The following is a 22,943-nucleotide window of genomic DNA, read 5'->3' on the forward strand; positions in this document are numbered from 1 at the left end:
GAGGGCAAAGGAACTTGAATTACAACCAAGAATCAATGCTCAGCAAAACTGAGCAGAATCTTTCAGGGGAAAAAATGGACATTTATCAAAATAAACGACTTTCAAATTTTCCTGATGAAAAGACCAGAGCTGAACCGAAAATTTGATCTTCAAATATGAGACTCATGACAGATATATAAGAAAGTAAAAGAGGGAAAAGAAAAGGAATATTATTCAATTGTATTAAACTGGGTTTATACCTACATGAGAGGAGGAAATTTATAACTCAAGAAATATATCTTTATTGAAGGGAGTACACTTTGACAGAGGTTTGGACACAAGTTGATTTTGATGGTATGATCTGAAAAAAAGACATTAAATAAAGGGATTGTACTAGAATGGAAGGAAAGGAGAGAAAAAATGGGGTAAATTATTTCACATGAAGAGGCACTAAGGACAATAGAGGGAAATAAGGGAGTGAATGAGAATTGCTTGGATATTACTTTCACTGGATTTGGCTAAAGGAGAGAATAATATATTTACTCAATTGGGTTTACAAACTTATCTTTGCCTACAGGAATTAGAAGAAGAAAAGTTAAAAAGAGAAAAGGGGAAGAAAAGCAAAAGGGGAGTATAGAAGGGAGGGCAGATTAATGAAGGTGGCAACTAGAAGCAAAACACTGATGAACAACGATGGAATGAAAAAAGTGAGAAAGTAAAAATGGAGGGAATATAGGATGGAGCTTAGTACAGAATTAGTAATCAAAACTGTGACTGTGAATGGGATGAACTCTTCCATAAAACAGAAGCAGATGGCAGAATGGATTAAAAACTCGAATGGTTTATATGAAACACATTTGAAGCAGAGAGATGCAGATGACAGAGTAAAGGTAAAGGCTGGAGCATAATATATTATGCTTTGGCTGAGGTGAAAAAAAGCAGGAGTAGCAATCCTTATCTTAGCCAAAGCCAAAGCCAAAATAGAATCAATTAAAAGAAATAAGGAAGGAAAGTATATCTTCCTCAAAGTTATCATAGACAATGAAGCAATATAAATACTAAACATATAGGCACCAAGTGGTATATCATCCAAATTCTTAGAGGAGAAGCTAAATGAGTTATAGGAAGACATAGCCAGCAAAACTATAGCTCAAGTTCCTTTTCTCAAAATTAGGTAAATCTAACTGCAAAATAAAAAGAAGGAAGTTAAGATGGTGAATAGAATTTTAGAAAAGATGAATATGATGGACCTCTGAAGAAAACTGATCCACTCATTCTTGTCAAGGTTATGACCAAAGAAGGCTGTTAGCAGTGGTGTGTATACTTTCTCTTGGTTCAAGATGGGTTTTGAATGACACAAATTGCATGACTGTGGTAATTTCCTTTGATGAGGACAGATAACTGAAGATACAGGGCATTCTTTATTGCTTTTAAGGAGTTCTTTATGTCAGAGAATTTTTTAAATTCTACAAATATTTTATTTGTTTTCCAATTACATTCAATGGTAGTTTGTGCTAATCATTTTTTGCAAGAATTTGAGTTTCACAATTTTCTCCGTCCCTCCACCCCCCCACCAATAGAAGGCAAACTGATTGAGGTTTTAAATTTTCATCCTGATAAACAAAGATTGAAAGAGAGAAGAATAAGATTCAAAAGGAAGAAAGAAAACATTAGAGATAGCAAAATTACATATTATATAAGACAACTTTTAAGAAATGAAGATAATAAGCTTTGGTCTTTGTTTAAATTCCAGAATACAGATGGTATTCTCCATCACAAATCCCCTAAAACTGTCCCTGATTATTGCACTGGTGGAATGAGCAAAGTGCATCATGAATTATCATTATCCCATGTTGTTGTTAGTGTGTATAATGTCCTTCTGGTTCTGCTCATCTCACTCAGCATCAATTCATGTAAATCCAGGTTTTCTGAAATCCCATTCCTCATGATTTCTTACAGAACAATTGTGTTCCCATCACACCCATATACAATGATTTGTTCAGCCATTCCCCAATTGATTTCCTCAATTTCCAATTCTTTACCACTACAAACAGAGCTGCTTTGAATATTTTTGTACCTGCGAGATTTTTACCCTTTTTCATGATCTCTTCAGGATAAGACCCAGTATATTGACCCAGGGGTATTATTGGATCAAGGGGTATTACTGGATCAAAGTGTATGCACATTTTATTGCCCTTTGGGCATAATTCGAAATTGATCTCCAGAAAGGTTGGATCAGTTCACAACTTCACCAACAATGCATTAGTGTCCCAAATTTCCCACATCCTCTCCAATATTGATCATTAGCCTTTCTGGTAATATTGACCAATCTGAGAGGTGTGAGGTGGTACCTCAGAGATACTTAAATTTGCATTTATCTAATCAATAGTGATTTAGAACAATTTAGAACAATTTTAGATGACTATAGATAGCTTTGATTTCTTTGTCTGAGAATTGCCTTTATATATATCCTTTGACCAATTGAGGAATTACTTTTTTAAAATAAATTTGGCTCAGTCCTCAATGTATTTTAGAAATCAGTCCTTTGTCAGAAAAACTAGTGGTAAAAAGTTGTTTCCAACTTTACTACATCCCTTATGATCTTGGTTACAGTGGTTTTGTTTGCACAACAACCTTTAAATTTAAAGTAAACAAATTATCCAGTTTATTTTTTATTTTGTTCTTTAGCTCTTCTTTGGTCATGAACTGCTCCCCTTTCCATAGATCTGACAGGTGAACTATTCCTTGTTCTCCTAATTTAATTATAATATTGTCTTTTATATCTGAATCTTGCACCAATTTGATCTTTTCTTGGTATAGGGTGATATGGTGATGTAATCCTAGTTTCTGCCATACTGTTTTCCAATTTTCTCAGCAGTTTTAATCAAAGATTGAGTTCTTAACCCAGAACCTGGACTCTTTGGGTTTATCAAACAGTATATTACTATAGTCATTTTCTGCTGTCTGTTTTGTACCTAATCTATTCCACTGATCCAACATAATATTTCTTAGCAAGCACAAGACAATTTTGATAACTGATGTTTTATAATATAACTTTAGATCTGATATGGTTAGACTACCTTCTTTTGCAATTTGTTCATTCATTCCCTTTATATTTTTGACATTTTTTTCCTCCATAAGAATTTAGTCACAATTTTTTCTAGTTCCCTAAAGTAATTTTTGGAAATTTGATTGGTATCGTACTAAATATATAGTTTAATATAGGTGGAATTGTCATTTTTATTATATTAGTTTGGCCTATCCATGTGTAATTGATATTTGCCCAGTTATTTAGATCTGATTTTATTTGTGTGCAAAGTGTTTTATAGTTGTTTTCATAGAGTTTCTGAGTCTATCTTGGCAGGTAGACTCTCAAGTATTTTATGTTTTCTGAAGTGATTTTAAAATGGGATTTCTCTTTCTATCTCTTGCTGCTGCATCTTGTTAGTAATATATAGAAATGCTGATGATTTATGTGAGTTTATTTTATATCCTGAAACTTTGTTAAAGTTGCTAATTGTTTCCAGTTTTTTTAGATGGTTTTCTAGGGTTTTTAGGCATACCATTAGTTATATCATCTGCAAAACGAGAGCATTTTGTTTCTTCATTACCACTTATAATTCCTTCAATTTCTTTTTCTTCTCATTTCTAATACCATATTGAATAATTGGCATCATTGGTTTCACCCCTGATCTTACTGGGAATGTTTCTAGCTTATTACCATTATATATAATGCTTGTTGATGGTTTCAGATAGATACTACTTATCATTTTAAGGAACAATCCATTTATTCCTATGCTCTCTAATGTTTTCAATAAAATGGGTGCTATATTTTGTCAAAGAATTTTTCAGCATCTATTGAAATAATCATATGATTTTTGTTAGGTTTGTTTTTGATTTAGTCAATTATGCTGACAATTTTCCTAATATTGAACAAACCCTGGAATAAATCCTGATTTGGTCATAGTGTATTATCCTAGTGATAACTTGCTGTAATCACTTTCTTAATATTTTATTTAAGATTTTGCATCCAACTTCATTAAGGAAATTGTTCTATAATTTTCTTTCTCTGTTTTAACTCCTCCTAGTTTAGGTATCAGCACCAAGTTTGTGTCATAGAAGGAATTAGGCAGAATTCTATCTTCACCTATTTCTTCAAATAGAAAATTGGAACCAATTGTTCCTTGATATTTTCGATAGAATACACTTGTGTATCCATCTGGCCCTGGAGATTTTTTCTTAGGGAATTCATTGATGGTCTGTTGAATTTCTTTTTCTGAGATGGGGTTATTTAAGTATTTAATTTCCTCTTCTTTTAATCTGGGAAATTTGTATTTTTGTAAATATTCTTTCATTTCTCTTAGATATCAAATTTACTGGCATACAATAAATGAGCAAAATGATGCTGAATTATTACTTTAATTTCTTCCTCATTGGTGGTGAGTTTACCTTTTTCATTTTTGATACTAGTAATTTGGTTTTCTTCTTTTCTTTAATCAAATTAACCAAAAGTTTATCTATTTTATTTTTTCATAAAACCAACTTTTGATTTTATTTAGTTCAACATTTTGGAACTTTAGATTTTATTAATTTCATTTTTAGTTTTCATAATTTCTAATTTAGGATTTAATTGGGGATTTTTAATTTGTTCTTTCTCTAACTTTTTTAGTTCCATGCTCAGTTCATTGATTTCCTCTTTATTTTATTCTTGTAAGCATTTACAGATATAATATATCCCCTATTAACTGCTTTAACTGTATCCTATAAGTTTTGGTATGTTGTCTTGTTATTATGATTGTCTTGGGTGAAATCATTAATTCTTTCTATGATTTGTTGTTTGATTCAATCATTCTTTAAAATTAAGTTATTTAGTTTCCAATTAATTTTAGGTCTATTTTTTCATGGTCTTTTATGCGTTTGATTTTTATTGCATCATGGGTAAATTATGAGGGATTTAATGATGATGAACTGCAAGTATTCCTGCATGGAAAGATGATACTGATAATACTCATATAAACCTTCTCATTTAATAGAGTAGTTGGAAGGAGCATATGTGGACCATGCACAGGAGAGAGCTGAATTTGTAGGTATAATATATTGTAAAAATGAAGTCAATGGGTGAAAAGGAAATATACTGGGAAAAAGGAAAGGAGAGGTAGAATAGGCTAAGGATATTTCATGTAAAAGAGTCAAGAAATAACTCTTGCAATGGTATGGAAGAGGGGAAGGTGAGGAAGGGGAGCTTTCATTCTCATCACAAATGGCTCAGAGAGGAAACAGCGTACACACTCAATAGGGCATAAAATCTAGAAGAAGATTGAGAGAAGGGGTACAGGGGGAAGGGAGGGGGAATGTGGGTGATAGAAGAGAGGGTAGATCATAGGAGAGGATAGTCAGATACAAAATATTTTCTTTTTTTACTTTTTGTGAGATGGTGGGATTGGGTGGCCTATACCATGGGGCTGGGTGGTTGCTGGGTCTCTGGGGCGGGATGTAGACGTGGGGCCTCCTGGTCCCAGGGCCAATGCTCTGCCCTCTGAACCACTCAGCTACCCCACAGTACATTTTTGAAGAGGGACAGAGTGAAAGGAGAAAAAAAATACAATAAATGGTACTGCGGAGGAATGGATGGAGGGAATTACAATCAGCAACAACTGTGGAAAAATATAGAAATAATTTCTATGATGGACTTATGATAAGGAATATGATTCACCTGTCAAGTGGTTTGTAGACCTTCAATTCCTACAGACATAGTAGTTGTAATTATTCCTATATTCCTGATGAGGAAACTGAAGCAGAGAGAGTTTGAGTGACTTGTGCAGTGATATTCAGCTAGTAAATGTCTGCAGGATTTGAATTCCTGAGTGTCCAGCTACAAGTCTGAGTGTCTACTCTGCCACTTCGTTGCCTTGTAACCTTAATGGTTGCTTGATGACTGACATATCTCCTAACTCTAGAGCTCACCTTCTATCCCCCTTTCTTCCTTGGCTGAGCTCCAAATTCCTGTTATTTCTGTTCAGAAGTGATCATACCACTCCTCTCTTCCACTGTTTTTAGTGGTTTTCTCTTTCCTTCTGTGCTATGCTCAGCTCATATTCCTTCTCTTGGCATTCAATGCCTCTACCAAATAGTGACATCTTACCTGTTCCATCCATTGCCCTTGACTTCTCTCCTAATGCTCTGGACTCTGGACAGTTCAATGGCTCCTGGAGACACCAGTCCTTCTCACTTCACCTGCCTTTGTTCATGAGGTCACCGGGTCCAGTGAAGAGTCAGCAAGACCTAAGTTTGAAGCTGATTTCAGATGCTTCCTAGCTGGGGGACCCTGGGCATGGCATTTCATTTCTGTCTGCTTCAGTTTCTTTATCTGTAAGATGGGGATAAATTAGCACTAGCTCCTTATGTCTCTCTTGCCCTTTGTAGCTCAACTCCTCCAAAGGCCTCTACAGTAGACATCTCTCCTCCTCTCCTCAACCTTTCTTATTAACCTCTTACAGACTGACTTCTGACCTCATCATTTCACTGATCCTGCTCTCTCCAAAGTCACTAAGAATCACTCTGTTGTCAGACTCAATGATCTTTTCTCTATCTTCCTGTTCCTTGTTCTCTCAGGAAACTCTGACACTGTTGATCCCTTTCTCTACCTGATCCTCTTGATCCTCCAGGTTTTCAGGATCCCCAACTCTGTCCTGGGGCTCCTCCTTTCTTGCTTACTGCTTCTTTGCTGAATTCTCATCCAGATCCTGCCTCTGACTCTAGGTGACTCTCACAGGGCTCTTTCTTGGTGCTCTTCTCTTCTCCCTCTAGAGGACTTCACTTGGTCATCTCATCAGCTCCCATACTTTAATTGCTGTCTCTATGCTGATGATTCTAAAGTCCACCTTTCCTGCCCCATCTGTCTGCTGACCTCCATTGTAAGATCTCAAACTGTCTTTCAGATTGAGAAGTCTGCCTGTCCAGTGGACATCTTAAACTCATTGTGTTCAAAAAGAACTCGTTATCTTTCTTCCTCTACTTTTCCCTCATCCTAGCTTCACTAAGACTATAGAGGGAGCACCATCTCCCAGTCCATCAGTCTCACCACCCAGCAATCATCCTGGATTCCTCCCTCTCTCTTATCCCCCCCCCATCCAATCTGTGGTCAAGGCCTCTCTGTTTCACTTTGAAACATCCCTTATAGAAGCCTCTTCTCTCCTCTGACATGACCCTCACTCTACAGTAGACACTCCTTCCCTCATGATTACTGAATGACTGCTGGTAGTCTGCCTGCCTCGTCTCTCCCCTTTCCAAACCACCTTCCATGCAGTCACTGATGTGCTTTTTTCTAAAGTATACATCTGATCATGTCACTACCCTGTTTAATAAATTCTATTGATTCCATGTTGTTTCAGAGCAAATTAAAGACACTCTTCTGAATTTAAAGTCCTTCATAACCTTGATCTCTCCAATAATTCCTGTCTTCCTCCATCTTCCTCCCTAGCACAGACTCTTCAGTCCAATGATCTAGGCTTCCTGGCCACTTCACAAACAAGACCTCCCTCTCTCAGCTCTGGACATTCTCTCTGGCTACCCCTTCCCCATGTCTGGAATGTTCTCTTTTCTCCATTATGAACCACTGCTTTGATCAAGTTCCAACAAATATCACATTTTCTGCAGAAAGCCTTAACAACTGCTCTTCATTCCAGGAACTCCCTCTTTTATTTATTTCTTATTTATCCTGTATGTCCACTGGTCTGTCTATATTTCTTTGCATATTGTCTTCCCCATTTGATTGGAAGTTCCTTGAGGGTAGTTGCTATCTTTTACCTTATTTTGTATTCCCAGGGCTCATCACAGTGCTTGGGAACATTCTAGATACTTCATAAATTGTACTGATTGATAAACTGATTACTTATAAAGGACTTTAGGAAAAGAAGGGAGTTATGCAAGGAAATCATGAAAAATGCTCAACAGCTTAGTAAAAGGAGGCACAAAAATTCTGAAAAAAAATCTTAAAAAGCAATGCAGGCAAAATATAAATGAGGTAGAAAAACCCAATGCAGAGGAAAAATTCTTTTAAAAAAAAGAAATGGCCAAATGGAAAAAGAGGCACAAAAATTCAAAGAAGAGAAAAGTTTCTTAAAATGTAGAATTGGTGAAATGGAAAAGGAGGTACAAAATCTCATGGAAGGAAATAATTCCTTAAAAATTAGAGATGGAAATTAGTGACTTTATGAGAAATCAAAAAAAACCCAAAAGAATGGAAAAAATGGAAGGCAATGTAAAAGATTTCATTGGAAAATCAACTGCTCTGGAAAATATGTCCAGGAGAGAAAATTTAAAAATTATTGGACTACTGGAGATCCACAATCAAAAAAAGAGCTTAGACATCATCTTTCAAGGAATTATCAAGAAATGCTACCCTGATATTTCATAAAGAGAATAAAAGAGAAATTAAAGCCAGAGGTCATTACCTGAAAGAGATCCCAAAATGAAAACTGTCAGGTATATAATATCCAATATCAGACCAGGTCAAAGAGAAAATACTACAAGAAGCCAGAAAGAAACCATTCAAATATCATGAAGCCACAGTCAGACTAACACAAGAGTTAGCCACTTCTACATTAAAAGCCTGGAGGACTTAGAATATGATATTTCAGAAGCCAAAGGAGCTTAGATTACATCCAAGAATCAACTATCCAACAAAATTGAGCAAAACTGACATTGAGTGAAATAGGGTACTTTCAAACTTCCCTAATGAAAAAGTTACAGTTGAATAGAAAATTTTATCTTCAAATACAAGATATAAGAGAAATATAAAAAGGTAAACAAGAAAGGGAAATCACAAGGGACTTAATAAGGTTTACATAAGGAACAAACTATTGGTAACTCATAACAACTTTCTCATTATTAGGGCAATTAGAAGGAATATATAGAGGGCACCAATGTGGTTAAATATGAAGGGATGGTAGTTAAAAAATAAAATTAAGAGGTACTGGAGGAAAGGCAAGGGAGAGGTAGAATGGAATAAATTATTTCACATAAAAGAAGCAAGAAAAATGTTTTACAGTGAAAGGGAAGTCTTGAGAAGTTGAGAGGGACTGAGTGAAACTGAGTCATCAAAATTGGCTCAAAGAGAGAGTAACATATATATATTCAATTGAATTTAGAAATCTATCCTACTTTACAGAAAAAGGCATAAGAAAAGGGAGGTATTGATAGAAAAGAGGGCAGATTGGGGGAGAGGCTAATCAGAAGCAAATTATTTTTGAGGAGGGACAGGATGAAATGAGAGAGAGAGAGAATAGAATAAGTGGGGAAATAGAATGGAGGTAAGTAGTAATATTGTGAAAAAAAATTGAATCAAGTTTCTTTAAATAAAGTTCTCATTTCTCAAACATTTAGAGAACTGAGGCAAAATTATAAAAATAAAAGCCATTCCACAACTGATAAATGACCAAAAGATATGAAGTTTTCAGATGAAATAATCAGATTATCTATAGTTATATGAAAAAAATGCTCTAACTCACTATTGATTTGAGAAATGCAAATTAAAACTATTGAAAAGATTACTTAATATGGCAGTGAAGGAAAATGACACATGTTGGAGAGGATATGGAAAAATAATACAACTCCTCTTGGAGTTATGAACTGATTCAACCATTCTGTAGAGAAATTTGGAACCATGGCATAAAACTACAAAACCATTCATACCCTCTGACCTAGCAATTCCATTACTAGGCCTGTTTTCCAAAGGAGATAAAAAAGAAAAAGGAAAAGTATCCATATATACATAAATTTATAGCACCTCTTTTTTTGCTGGCAAAGAACTAGAAATTGAGGAGTTACCCATCAATTGGGAATGGCTAAACAAACTGTGGTAGATGATTATGATAGACTGCTATTCCTTTTTATTTAGAAAACTACAATTTTCAACAATCATTTTTACAGAGTTTTGAGTTTCACATTTTCTCTTTCCCTCCTTTTCTTCCCTCTGACAGAAAGCAATCTAATATATATGTATATATATATGTTACATATGTATATAGCTATGCTAAACATAAATTCATTTTAATCATGTGAAAGAAGAAACTTAAATGAGAAAAAGCATTAAAGTGAATAAAATAATACCTAAGACAACTTTTAAAAACTTTGGTCTACATTTAAATTACACTGTTCCTTTTCTGAAGGTGGATTGTATTTTCCATCACAAGTCTTTTAGAATTGACTTTGATCATTGTACTGTTAAAATGAACAAGTCCATCATGGTTGATCATGAGATGATATTGCTATTAGTATGTATAATGTTCTGGTTCTGTCCACTTCTGTCACTGCTCTCGGCCTCTGCTCTGTGGGACCCCAGGCTCTTTCCTGCTCCGCCCTGGTTTACAGAAAATGGGGCCCCCTCCTTTCCCCACCCAGGGCGTTGTTCCTTACTAAAGGATCCCAGCCGGTCCTAGGAGCGCCCTTTCCCGGCTCCCTTTCCTTCTTTAGGCGGAGTCTGAGCCCCGCACCCCCGCCGGAGCCGCCCCTCTTCTGTGGCCCCTCTCGGGCCAGGTCTTCCTCTTGGCTCTTGCTGCAGCCTGTTCCTACAGACGTGTGGCCTCAGGAGGCTGGGAGCCCGGGAGGGAGGGAACTGTCTTGTGTCTTCTTCGTATTCCCAGCTCCGAGCCGTCTGCCGGGACACAGCAGGTGCATAATGAATGCACGGTGACTGAGGATGTTTCTCTAGTTTGTGGTCAGCAGGAGATGAGATGAGAGAGACCAGCACGGAAGGGACAGGAGTGACCCTTCCCCAGGAACTGGTGGGACAAGGGAGCAGGGAATGAGGAACCCTAGACACAGGTAAACTGAGGCTTCTACTCTATCTTCCAGTTCACAGCAAATCTGAAATAGCCAGGCAGGTCCTGAGGACGAGGACAAGTCCAGGATGCTGGCAGAGAGAAGCAGTGGGGCAGTCTGAGCGTGGCTCCCTCTGCTCCTTTAGCCTAGAAAGAAATCAATGGTGATGATGAAGGCACACTGGGATATGTTTAACATATCCCTCTTCAGAAAAACTAATGTCTGCTGAACATTTTTTTTGTTATTGTTGTTTTTGCAAGGCAATGGGGTAAAGTGACTTGCCCAGGGTCAGGCAGCTAGGTAATTATTAAGTGATTGAGGTCAAATTTGAACTCAGGTCCTCCTGACTCCAGGGCTAGTACTCAACCCACTGCACCACCTAGCTGCCACCAGAGCATATATTTTTTTATTTTTCAAAATCCCTAACATTTATTCAATATTATTGGTACAAATAATGTTTTTTATACATTAATAAAATATTCTTGTTTAAGAGTAAACAAAATACCCCTCCCCCCAAAAAACTTAGACTCATTTTAAGGTAATTGTGTATTATTAATTTTTTTCTGTCAATCTAAGTCTAGACAACAAAACAACAATAAATCAAATCCAAATTTCTACCATTTGCCGGTTTCTGAGATGTCAGCATCCACACTGAACATCCTGAGCAGCTGCTCTGGGCTGAGCTCACCTGAGCCAATTTCATCCCAGCCCTGATGCCTCAGAGGTTGGGGAATCACACACTGTGGGACAGAGGAACTGGGGGCTCCTTGTTGCTTATTCAGTCCCATCTCCCCTTTAGACAGTTCTCACCGTCCAGGCCAGTCCTTCACAGCTCTAGGTTGCACATGTTCCTTGCACCACTGGACCTACAGGTCACCCCCACTGCCATCAGAGACCTGGAATGGATAAAGGAAACCCTTCCTCCCTCCATCTACCCCCCCAAACTGGGGCAAAGATAGTTTTATAACAACCTTTCCTACAAACTGTCTCAGTAAATGTCATTTTAAAAAATTTAATCTCATTCTACTGGTTATTTCACAATAAGGAACATATTTGATAGGGTTTGTTGAGTTGCACTGCTATAAACCCAACCCCTCAGGGTTGGGGAGGAGAAGAGGGGAGCAGAAGTCAGCTGCCTCCAGAGACTCAGGAAAGATGGGGGAGTGGAGAGAGGGCTGGATCTACAGTCAGGAAGAATTGAGTGCAAATGCTGCCTCTGACATTTACTAGCTGTGTGATATGGGACAAGTCACTTTTCTTTGCCTCAGTTTCCTCATTTGTAAAAAAGGGTGCTACAACGTTCTTCCTGGCCCTATGTCTATGATCCAATAACTCTCTAAACTTAAGACCCAGACATCAAGTTCAAGGAAGAATTGGAAGAGTAAGCCCAGAGGGGCTATTTATTTGCAAGAGGTTGTTCTTTGGAAAAGAGCCTGGGTTTGGAGTCAGGAAAGCTGAAATCAACCTTTCTCTCCTTTCCTCACTTAGAAGCTATGTGACCTAGGACAAGTCCCTGCCTCTCTGAGCCTGTCCCTTCATCTCTCAGGTAGGTCAGGAGGCTCAGAAGGGAGGAGGCTGGGAAGGAGATTTGCCAGCTGTTAAATCTTAGAGAAAAATCCCTGCTATGGTCTGGCTCTCTGCCCATGCAGGTCCTCCTGGGACCAGCGGGGGCGTGCTAACAAATCTTCTAAAGTGAGGATTGAGTTAAAGAGTAAAAATTAACCCAGAACAAACATTGATGGGCAAGAATTTTGCTCTCTTTTCCCTTTAGGATCCTAGAAGCTCAGAAAATCTCCTGGAAGGGAGCTCAGGGCTTATCTAGTACATCCCCTGCCAGAAGAATAAACTCCCCAGCATCCAGCTTCTCCTTAAACACTAGCAGTGATGGCGAGCTCACTACCTCAAAGTTAGAACATTTCCCACTTGGGGCAACTCTAATTATGAGTCTCATCTTCCCTGCACCCCGACCACCCACTGGCTTCTGGATCTGGGCCCTGGGGTCAGGCAGAGCCTCATAGAATCCCTGCCACAAGTCTCCCTACTCTGGTTTAGCCTCCATTCAATCACCACTGGGATTTTCCTATAGCACAGACCTGACCAAGTCCCTCCCCCTCCTCACAATAAAACCTCAATGGCTCCTTGTCACCCCCAGGATCCAGGACATGATCCTGTGTTTTCCTTCGAAGTCCTTCAGCTCCAGCCCCTGCTCCCTCCTCAGTCTTCTTCTGCCTCAAAACCCCCAGGTCTTCCCTCCAGTGACACTAGACTCTGAGCTGCTTTTCCAACAAGACAAGGGATCTCTCAGCTTGGGGTCTTTTCTGAGACCTCCAGGCCTGGAATATTCTCCCTGCCCTGTTCTCCTGACTTCTCCGACTTCTTCAAGTCCAAACTAACATTCCCCTTTCCTGCAGGAAATCTTTACCGATGTCTCTGAATTCTAGGGTCTTCCCTCTGGTGAGTATTTCCCTACTCACTCCATAGGTGGCTTGTTTGTGCACAGTACTTTGCTTCTTGTCTCTCCATTAGACTGGCAGCTTCCTCCAGACAGGGACTGGATTTTGTCTTTCTCTTCATCCCTAGACTTTAGTACAGTGTTTGGGATATGTGATTGTTGCTCAGTAGTTTCAATCACTTCTGATTCTTCAGGACCCCATTTGAGTTTTTCTTGGCAAAGATACTGTGGTGGTTTTCCTTTTCCTCCTCCAATTCAGTTAAGAGGTGGGGAAAGTGAGGCAAGTAGGGTTAAGTGACTTGTCCGGGGTCACACAGGCCTAAGGGCAGATTTGAACTCAGGAAGGTGAGTCTTCCTGTCTTCAGGTAGGTCACTCTCTCCGCTGCATCACCTGATTGCCCTCTGACACATTAATACAAACTCTTTTATAGACTGAGAGTGTGAGGGAGAGTTCAGGTAGGCCTGCTGAAGGACAGTGAAAATTTACTGAATTCTTTTCTAAATTACTCAGATTGCTCCTGATAATTTTAGACATTGAACTTGAGAAATCAGCTTTAGGATGGTCAGAAATCTCCTCCCTCTTACCTGGTTTGGGGTTGCCCATTAGGAATAGCTACAGTAATGGTCATGTTGACTTTGTTCAGGTCCCTGTAGTTGACAGAAAGCTGCTGGATGTCATCTGCCTTTCTCAGAGGCAGCAGATTTTGTATGGGGAACTTGGATAATAAGATACTTTAGTTTCTATCATCTCCATTGGTAGAGAAGAAAGATCTTTCACTCCACCTGAGGACCAAATGTTATTTGGTACTGACCATGTGGAATGAATCAGGATACGCTAGAGGTTCCCATTTGGTTGTACTCAATATAAGCTGCATAGAGATTTCTACAGAGGATCCTACAAGTCCTGCCCCGCAAGAGCACAAGATCTTCCTTTCCTCCATGGTCTTCCCTCTATGACTTCTTCTCCTGAATGATCGCATGGGGCCGGGGCTTTAGGGGAGGATGCCTCAGGTTTGGCTGGGGATGAAGGGCCCCTATTGGTCTGATGCTTAGCTTTCCTGACATGTCCATGGATTGACCATTGACCACTTTCTTGGTCCCATGTTTCAGGAGCCACTGTCAGAGCTCCCTCTAGGAGGAAGGATCATGGAAACTGGTTGGATGGAAGAATGAGACCAGGTGAGGTTGTCAGGAAGGAGAAGATTTGGGGGTGGGGGTTGGGGGGAATGTGGTTTATGTGCTGCCCTCCCTCTGCAACTGAGGGAACTTTGATGAGTTCTCTTAATGTGGGAATGGGGGTCACTTGACTTGGTTTCTCTGGTCTCCAGGGGTCCTTGCGCGGTCTCACCCTCTCCTTCTACCACCCCACAGGCTGCTGCAGAACTCTATGAGAGGAATGCCTCCAACCAGGAACAATGGACCCAAAGGGTCATATAAGTTCACCATTCGAGGTCTTCCAGAAACAATTCCCTGGACTCCCTAGATGAGGAATATGATATATGATATTCAGGAGCCACGTGTCCATCACAGAAGAGTGAGAGAGACTCTCCTCTTCCCTCGGGGGACAGAGAAGAGAAAGGACATTCTGCCTCCCCCACCCTCACCCCTTCACCCCTAACCCAGAAATTCCTAATGAAATTCATCCTTAACTTCTGACTTTGAAGGCCATGCTTGTTTAAAATATTTTAAATGCTATTCCCTCTGCCTCTAACCCCTATCAGGAACTGAAGGGGCCTTGGGGGAGGGGTGACATGGCATTATCCCCTCTCTAGGGGAGCTTGGGCGACTGTCTGCTCTCTGACTGGATCTCTATTCTATCCCCTTTTTCCAGACCCACCCCTAATCCACATTTTCCCTCAGGGAAGGCTGAGAGATTTCTCCAATGTTTCCTAATTAGTTCTGGTGGCTTAGGCCTCCTCCTGAATCTCTGGGGAATTTGGGAGAGAGGTCTGTAGTCATTAAGGATCTGACCTTGCAAAGGTCAAGTGAGCCATGGTGTAGGAGGGAGGAGTTAGGGGGCAAAGAGGACAGAACCAAGTTTTTTATTGACTTGCAAGATTTGGGAAAAAATCAGGGAGACAGAGCTGATCCCCTAATCCAGCTCCCTTATTTGATAGAAGAAGAAATAGAGGTTCAGAGTGGGGAAGATACTTGACCCACATAACCAAGGTGGTAAAGTGACAGAAATGTGAATTGAACCCAGGTCCCCTGATTCCTAGATCCAGGTTTTTTTTCCATTGCTCCATGCTCTATCCCCTATATGGATAAGACTCATATGGATGCTTCAAAGGCTTAGTTCTCAGGGATTACAGAACCCTCTCTGGACCACTTCCCTATCTTCCCTATGAGACAGATCCAAGGCTCCTCTCAAGTTCATCTTGGAGGAGGATCTGAACTCATATCTCTCCTGATTCTTAAGATTTTATTTATTTTGAGTTTTACAATTTCCCCCCCAATCCTCCCCCTCTCCCGCAGAAGACAGTCTGTTAGTCTTTACATGGTTGTCATACTATGCATTGATCTAAGTTGAATGTGATGAGAGAGAAATTATATCCTTCTATTTGTTTATGTTTTAAGGGAGAGTTCAACCCATTTCACATTCAAAGTTATAATTACTAACTCCTTTTTGCCCTCTATGCTATCTTCCCTTTGTTTGTATTTTCCCCCTTTATTCCCTTTATCCATATTCCCCAGTATTTTGGTTCTGGATACCACCACCTTCAGTGTGTTTGCCCTCCTATGTCAACCCTCCCTTCCCTTTCTTTTCCCTTTCCCTTTTCCCCTTCTTCTTTCCCTTCCTTCTGTTAATCCCCCTTTTTCTCCCCCTTCCCATCTCCTCCCTCCCCTTTTCCCCTTTTCCCCTTTTAATGCTTGAAAGGTAAGATAAGTTTCTTAACTGAGTGTTTGTGTAAGTTAACTAAACCAAGTCTGATGAGAGGAAGATTCAGGTGGTTCTCAGCTTCCCCTATATTACAATAGGTCTTTTGTATCTTTTAATGTAATGTGATTTACCCCATTCAATCTCCTCCCTCTTCTCATCTCCTTATTGTCCCCCCTTTTAAGGAGGTGTTGTTTTTAAATTTTTCTATTTGAGCCACAGAAAAGTCATGAGTGTCCATCACTTCTGCCTAAGTATATTCTCTCTAATAGAGTTACAATTCTCAAGAGTTATGAGAATCTTTCTCCCACGTGGGTATATAGATAGTTTCATCATATTGGATAGCAATTTTTTTCCTTTACCCCCACTCACTTTTTTTACCCTTTTCATATGTCTCTTGAGCTTCCTGTTTGATGTCTACATTTTCTATTAAGCTCTGGTCTTTTCATCAGGAAATGTGGGAAGTCTCCTATTTCATTAAATGTTCATCTTTTCCCCTGGAAGAGAAGGTTCAGCTTTGTTGGGTAGTGGATTCTTGGCTGCATTTCAAGCTCCCTTGATCTTCAGAATATCTCATTCCAGGCCCCTCAATCCCTTAATGTTGATGCAGCCAGGTTATGTGTAAACCTACTGGGGCTCCTTGGTATCTAAATTGTTTCTTTCTGGGTGCTTGCAGGATTTTCTCTTCTATGTGATAGTTCTGGAATTTGGCCACAACATTCCTTGGTGTTTTCATTTTAGGATCTCTTTCTGGAAGGGATTGATGTATTCTTTCAATAACAATTTTGCCCTCTGCTTCCATGATATCAGGGCAGTCTTCCATCATTAAATCCTGTGATATTAAGTCTAGGCTTTTTTTCTCTTCAATGTTTTCAGGAAGACCTATAATTCTCAGGTTGTCCCTCCTCCATTGGTTCTCAAGGTCAGTGATTTTGCTAATGAAGTATTTTACATTTTCTTCTATTTTTTTGATTTTTTGGTTTTGTTTAATAGGTTCTTACTGTCTCATGAAGTCATTAGTTTCCACAGACTCCATTCTTCTTTTTAGAGAAGAATTTTCTTCATTTAACTTTTGCAACTCCTTTTCAAATCTGTCAATTCTATTTTTGAAATAATTTTCCATTTGACCAATTGAGGTTTTGAGAGAACTATTTTCTTTTTGCATTTTTCCAATTGCATTTTCCAGTGATTTGTTTTCTTGTTGCAAGGTGTTAATTGTCTCTTCCAAATCTTCCAATTGATTTTTAAACTCCTTCCTGATTTCTTCAAGGAAGTCTTTCTGTCTGGAGACCGGATCATATTCTGAGTAGGGTCTTTTCCTTCTAGGAATTTTTCTATGGACCCCCCTTTCTTCTCACCTTTCTTCATTTTACTAAGACCCTATGTTAGCAAGGGGCTGGTTCACAGAGGTTTGGTGTTGAGATCCCTAGAGGCTTTACTAACTGGGTTTAGTAACTCCAAGTGCGCTGGACAGAAGGCTGTGTTGGTTGCATTCTTTCTTCCTTAACTTGGTGTGGATGGATGAAGCTGAAGAGTATTTTTATCTTTCATCAATGGTAGATTTTGCTCTAGGGAAAGGTAATTTCTCTCCCTGTTCACAGCTGAGGGAGGTCTTCTGCTCACATTCCTGGGGCAGAGGTGGGCTGTAATTGTGTTTATTCTGGGAAGGGGCTTTAATGATGTATAGAAATGTGGATGACATATGTAGATTTGCTTTATATCCTGCTCCTTTGCTAAAATTGCTTCAATTAACTTAAAATTTTCCAAGTATACCATCATATCATTTGCAAAAAAGATAGTTATATTTACTTATTCCTATTCTGATTCCTACTATTTCTTTTTCATTTGTTGCTTTTCTTAGGATTTCTAATGCAAGATTTATATAATAGTGACAGTGTTTAACCTTGTTTCATACCTAATCTTACTGGGAAGTCTTCTAGTTTATTCAAATTAGAAATAAAGTTTGCTAATGGTTTTAAATGAATGGTTTTAATCAATTTGAACAAAAATCCATTTATACCTTTGAAGTGTTTCTTTTTCAATAGAAATGAGTGTTGAACTTAAAAGCTTTTTGCATCTATTATTATAATTAAATGATTTTAAAATTTTTATTATTTATTTATTATTGATATAATAATAGTATTATTTATATTAAACTTCTCTGCATTCCTAAAAAACTACTATTTGGTTATAATGTATATACTTTGTGATATATTCTTGTAATATTTTAGCTAGTATTTTATTTATCATCTCTGCATCCATATTCATTAGTATTATTGGTATATAATTTTGTTTCTGTTTTTAATCTATCTGGTATCATTATCCTATCTGATACATTATAAACATGTTTGGAAGGATCCTTAATTTGCCTCCTATTCCAAATGATTTATTTAATATTGGAATTGGTTGATCTTACAATGTTTGATAGAATTCACCTTTAAACCTATAGATCTTTTTGTTTTGTTTTGTTTTGTTTTAGTTTTTGCAAGGCAAATGGGGTTAAGTGACTTTTCAAGGCCACACAGCTAGGCAATTATTAAGTGTCTGAGGCCAGATTTGAACTCAGGTACTCCTGACTCCGGGCCAGTGCTCTATCCACTGTGCCACCTGGCTGCCCCAAGCCCATAGATCTTGTTGCTATTTTGTTAGAAAGTTCATATACAACCTGTTCAATTCTTTTTTTTCTAAAATGGGTCTACTTGAATATTCTACCACTTCTGCTAATCTAGGAAATTTATATTTTTGGAAATATTCTTCCATTTCACTTTAATTGTTAAATATATTGTCACAGATTTCTACAAAATAACTCCTTGTAATTGTTTTAATTTCTTCATTTTTATTATTAGTCATTTGGTTTTCTTTTTATTCTTTCAAAAATCAAATTAGACAATGGTTTAGTTTAGTCAATTTTTTCATGAAATTGACTTCCAGTTTTATTTATTAGTTCAATGGATTTTTATACTCAATTTTATGCATCTAACCCTTAATTTTTATTTTTTTTTGTTTTTTGCTAGGCAATGGGGTTAAGTGGCTTGCCCAAGGCCACACAGCTAGGTAATTATTAAGTGTCTGAGGCTAACCTTTAATTTTTAGGATTATCAATTTAGTGTTTAATTAGGAATTTTTTAGTTTGTACTTTTTTGTTTTTTTAGACTGCCCTTTCTTAATTTTATTGATGTAAGCATTTAGGATTATAAAATTTCTTCTGATCAATGTTTTTTGTTTTTTTTTTGTTTTGGCATATTGCCTCATTATTTTCATTCACTTTAATGACATTATTGTTTCTATAGTTTGTTCATTAAGCCATCTATTCTTTAAGATTAGGTAGTTTAATTTTAAACTAGGCTTTAATCTTTCTTGTTTGTGGTCTTTTCTTAAATATACTTTGTAAGACATGATCTGAAAGGGATACTTTTAATATTTCTCCTTTTATACTTTTAATTATAATTTTTATGTTCTAATATATGATCAATCTTTGTAATTGGACCATGAAAATCAGAGAATAAGATATATTCTTTATTTCCATTCAATTCTCTATAGATATCTATCATATCTATATCATCTAAACCATACCTATATCATCTATATCATATCATATCATCTAAAATTAATTTTTTGTTAGATTTATCTAGTTTTGAGAGGGGATTATTTAAGTTCCCACTCTTGCTAGTACTACTATCTGTCTCTACCTGTAATGCATTAACTTAAATAAATTTGGTGCATACAAATTCAACACTGATATTGTTTTATTGTCTATGATAACTTTTATCAAAGTACAGTTAAATCTATTTAGTCATAAATTTGTCTGAAAACAAAATTGAGAGGTCCATTGTCTTGTTGGAGGAGCAGTTCAGAGGCTGGTGTCACTGGAGGGAAGACCTGGAGGGCTTTGAGGCAGAAGAAAACTGAGAGGGAGAAGGGGGCTGGTGATGAAGAGCTCTGAAGGAAAACAGAGGATCTTGTCCTAGAACCTGGGGGGGTGACAGGAGCCACTGAGGTTTATTGTGGGGAGAGGGAGTCACTTGGTAAGTTAGTTAAATCTATTTTTAATTAAATCTATTTTAGTCATAAATTTGTCTGAAAACACAATTGCTAACCGTGCTTTTTTTGTATCAACTGAATATAATAAATTCTGCTCTAAACCTCCATTTAATTCAATATGTAAGTCTAATTATTAAATGCATTTCTTGTAAACAACTTACTGTTGGATTTTTATTTTTAATCCATTTTGCTATGTACTTTTTATAGATAAGTTCATGTGATAAACATTCTAAGTTAAAATCACTAGTACTAATTAATATACCTGGGAATATACTTTCCAAAACAAAAAACCAAAATTATAAAAAAAAAACTTTCTCTCTCCATATATATATATATATATATACATATATATGTATATAAATGTATGTGTGTGTGTGTGTGTGTGTGTGTGTGTGTGTGTGTATAAATCAGATATAAATAACTGAAGAAAAACTAATTGTTCCTGAGTGGTCATGGCCAATATAATGACAATTTTACCCAAACTAATTGATGTAAACAATGCCATCCCAATTAAATTACCAAAAATTATTTTATTGAATTAGAAAGAGTAATAACAAAATTAATTTGGAAGAGCAAAAAAGTCAATGATATAAAAGTAACTGATGAAAAAATGCAAAGGAAGGAAGTTTAGCTGTACCAAATCTTATGCTATTTTACAAGAAAGTAATTATCAAAACTATATGGTATGGAGCAGCTAGGTGGTGCAATGGATAAAGCACCAGCCCTGGAATCAGGAGTACCTGGGTCCAAATCCGGTCTCAGTCACTTAATAATTACCTAGTTGTGTGGCATTGGGCAAGCCACTTAACCCCATTGCCTAGCAAAAACCTAAACAAACAAGCAAAAAAATAAATATGATATAACCTAGGAAATAGAAAGGAAGATTCATAGAACAACAGCAGATAATAATTCAAAGAAACAATTAATATAGTAAATTTATATTTGAGAAGTGTAAAGATTTTAGATTTTTAAATAAGAATTCAATATTTGTTAAAAATTGTTGGGAAAACTAAAAAGCAGTAGAGCAAAAACTGAACATAAACTATTATCTTACACCATTTATCAAGAGAAGGTCAAAATGGATACATTTCCTCAATATAAAGAAATAATACAAGAAAATTTGAGTAACCTAGAACTTATTACATAAAAGACTTGTAGACAGGGGAAAATTTATTAATAAACTAGACATAGAGATCAATGAAATAAAATTTAAAAGATTTAGTACAAATAAAACAAATGTAACCAGGAACAAAAGGAAAGCAGAAAATTGTCATGAAACAGTTTATAGACATTTTCTCAGATAAAAGTTTTATAACTCAAATATTTAAAGAATTCTGTATAATATGTAATTATATATATATATATATATATAATATTGGTTATTCTCCAATTGATAAATAGTCAATGAAGATGAATAGGCAATTTTCTGATAAAGAAATCAAAACAACTCACAGTCATATGAAAAATGCTCCAAATCATTATTGATTAGGGAAATGCAAATTAAAAACAACCTTGAGATATCATTTCACTCCTACCAGATTGGCTAAAATGATTGAAGAGTAAAGAGATAAATATTGGAGGAGATTTGGAAAAATTGGGACATTTGGTGGAATTGTGAACTGAACAAATTATTTTGGAGAATACTCTTTACTGTAAAGCAAAATTGTTTGGAGAATAATTTTGAGTGAACAAGTCATTTTGACCATCATGTATAACCTGAGAACCCTGAAAGAACATATGAAGGAAGATGCTGTCTGCATCCAGAGTGGGGGGGGGAAACCAGATCAATAGACATATACAATAAGTTTACATATATAGAGATATTTGTGTTTAATGGTAGTCTTCTTGAAGGTGTAGTTGGGGGAAGGAAAGAAAAAAAAAGAAAAAAGTAAATTAATGTGATAACATTATTATATATTATAAAGGAATGGCAAGTTGTACACAATGGAATTATAGTTTTATGTACAATTATTTTTTATTATATTATATTTTATTTCATCAGTTAAAGTCAAAGAAATATAATTTAAAATTGAATAGATATAAAATTGAAAAATAAAATTGGGGTTACAGATTGAATTAAATGATATATAATGTTTATATCAGTTTTAATGCTCTGTGAATCTTTATACTGTTCAGCTGGGAGACTGTTAGCTATAAAGATCAATACTGTTGCTGGCACAATTACTTTATAAAGCACAAATGTGGAGCATGAGTTTGGAGTCAGGTGACCTGAAATCAGCTCTTTTTTTCCTTTTCCCACTTAGAAGCTGTGTGACCCAAGACAAGTCCCTTCCCCTCTCTGATCCTGTCCCTTCATCTCTCAGATAGTTAGAAGGTTCACAATGGAGGGAGGCCAGTAAGGGGCTTTGTCAGCTGTCAAGTTTTAGAGAGAAATCAGCTGCTACGGTTTGGCTTCTTGCCCATGCAGGTCCTCCTGGTACCAGCAGGGAGATTTCTAAGCAAAGTTAAAAAGAAAAATGAGGATTAATTTAAACAATAAAAAACAACCCAGAACAAACACAGAAGACAGAGTTGAGAAAACACCCCAATGGGTGAAGACTTTGTTCTCTCTTTCCCCTTTAGAATCCTAGGACCTCAGAAGGTCCTTTGGAAGGGAGCTCAGGATTCATCCAGGATTTGAACTTGGTAGATGAGTCTTTCTGACTTTTGGCATTAATGTGATAACCTAGAACTTATTACATAAAAGACTTGTAGACAGGGGAAAATTTATTAATAAACTAGACATAGAGATCAGTGAAATAAAATTTAAAA

This window comes from Macrotis lagotis, chromosome 1 (assembly GCF_037893015.1).
Source record: "Macrotis lagotis isolate mMagLag1 chromosome 1, bilby.v1.9.chrom.fasta, whole genome shotgun sequence".
Taxonomy (NCBI): Eukaryota; Metazoa; Chordata; class Mammalia; order Peramelemorphia; family Peramelidae; genus Macrotis; species Macrotis lagotis.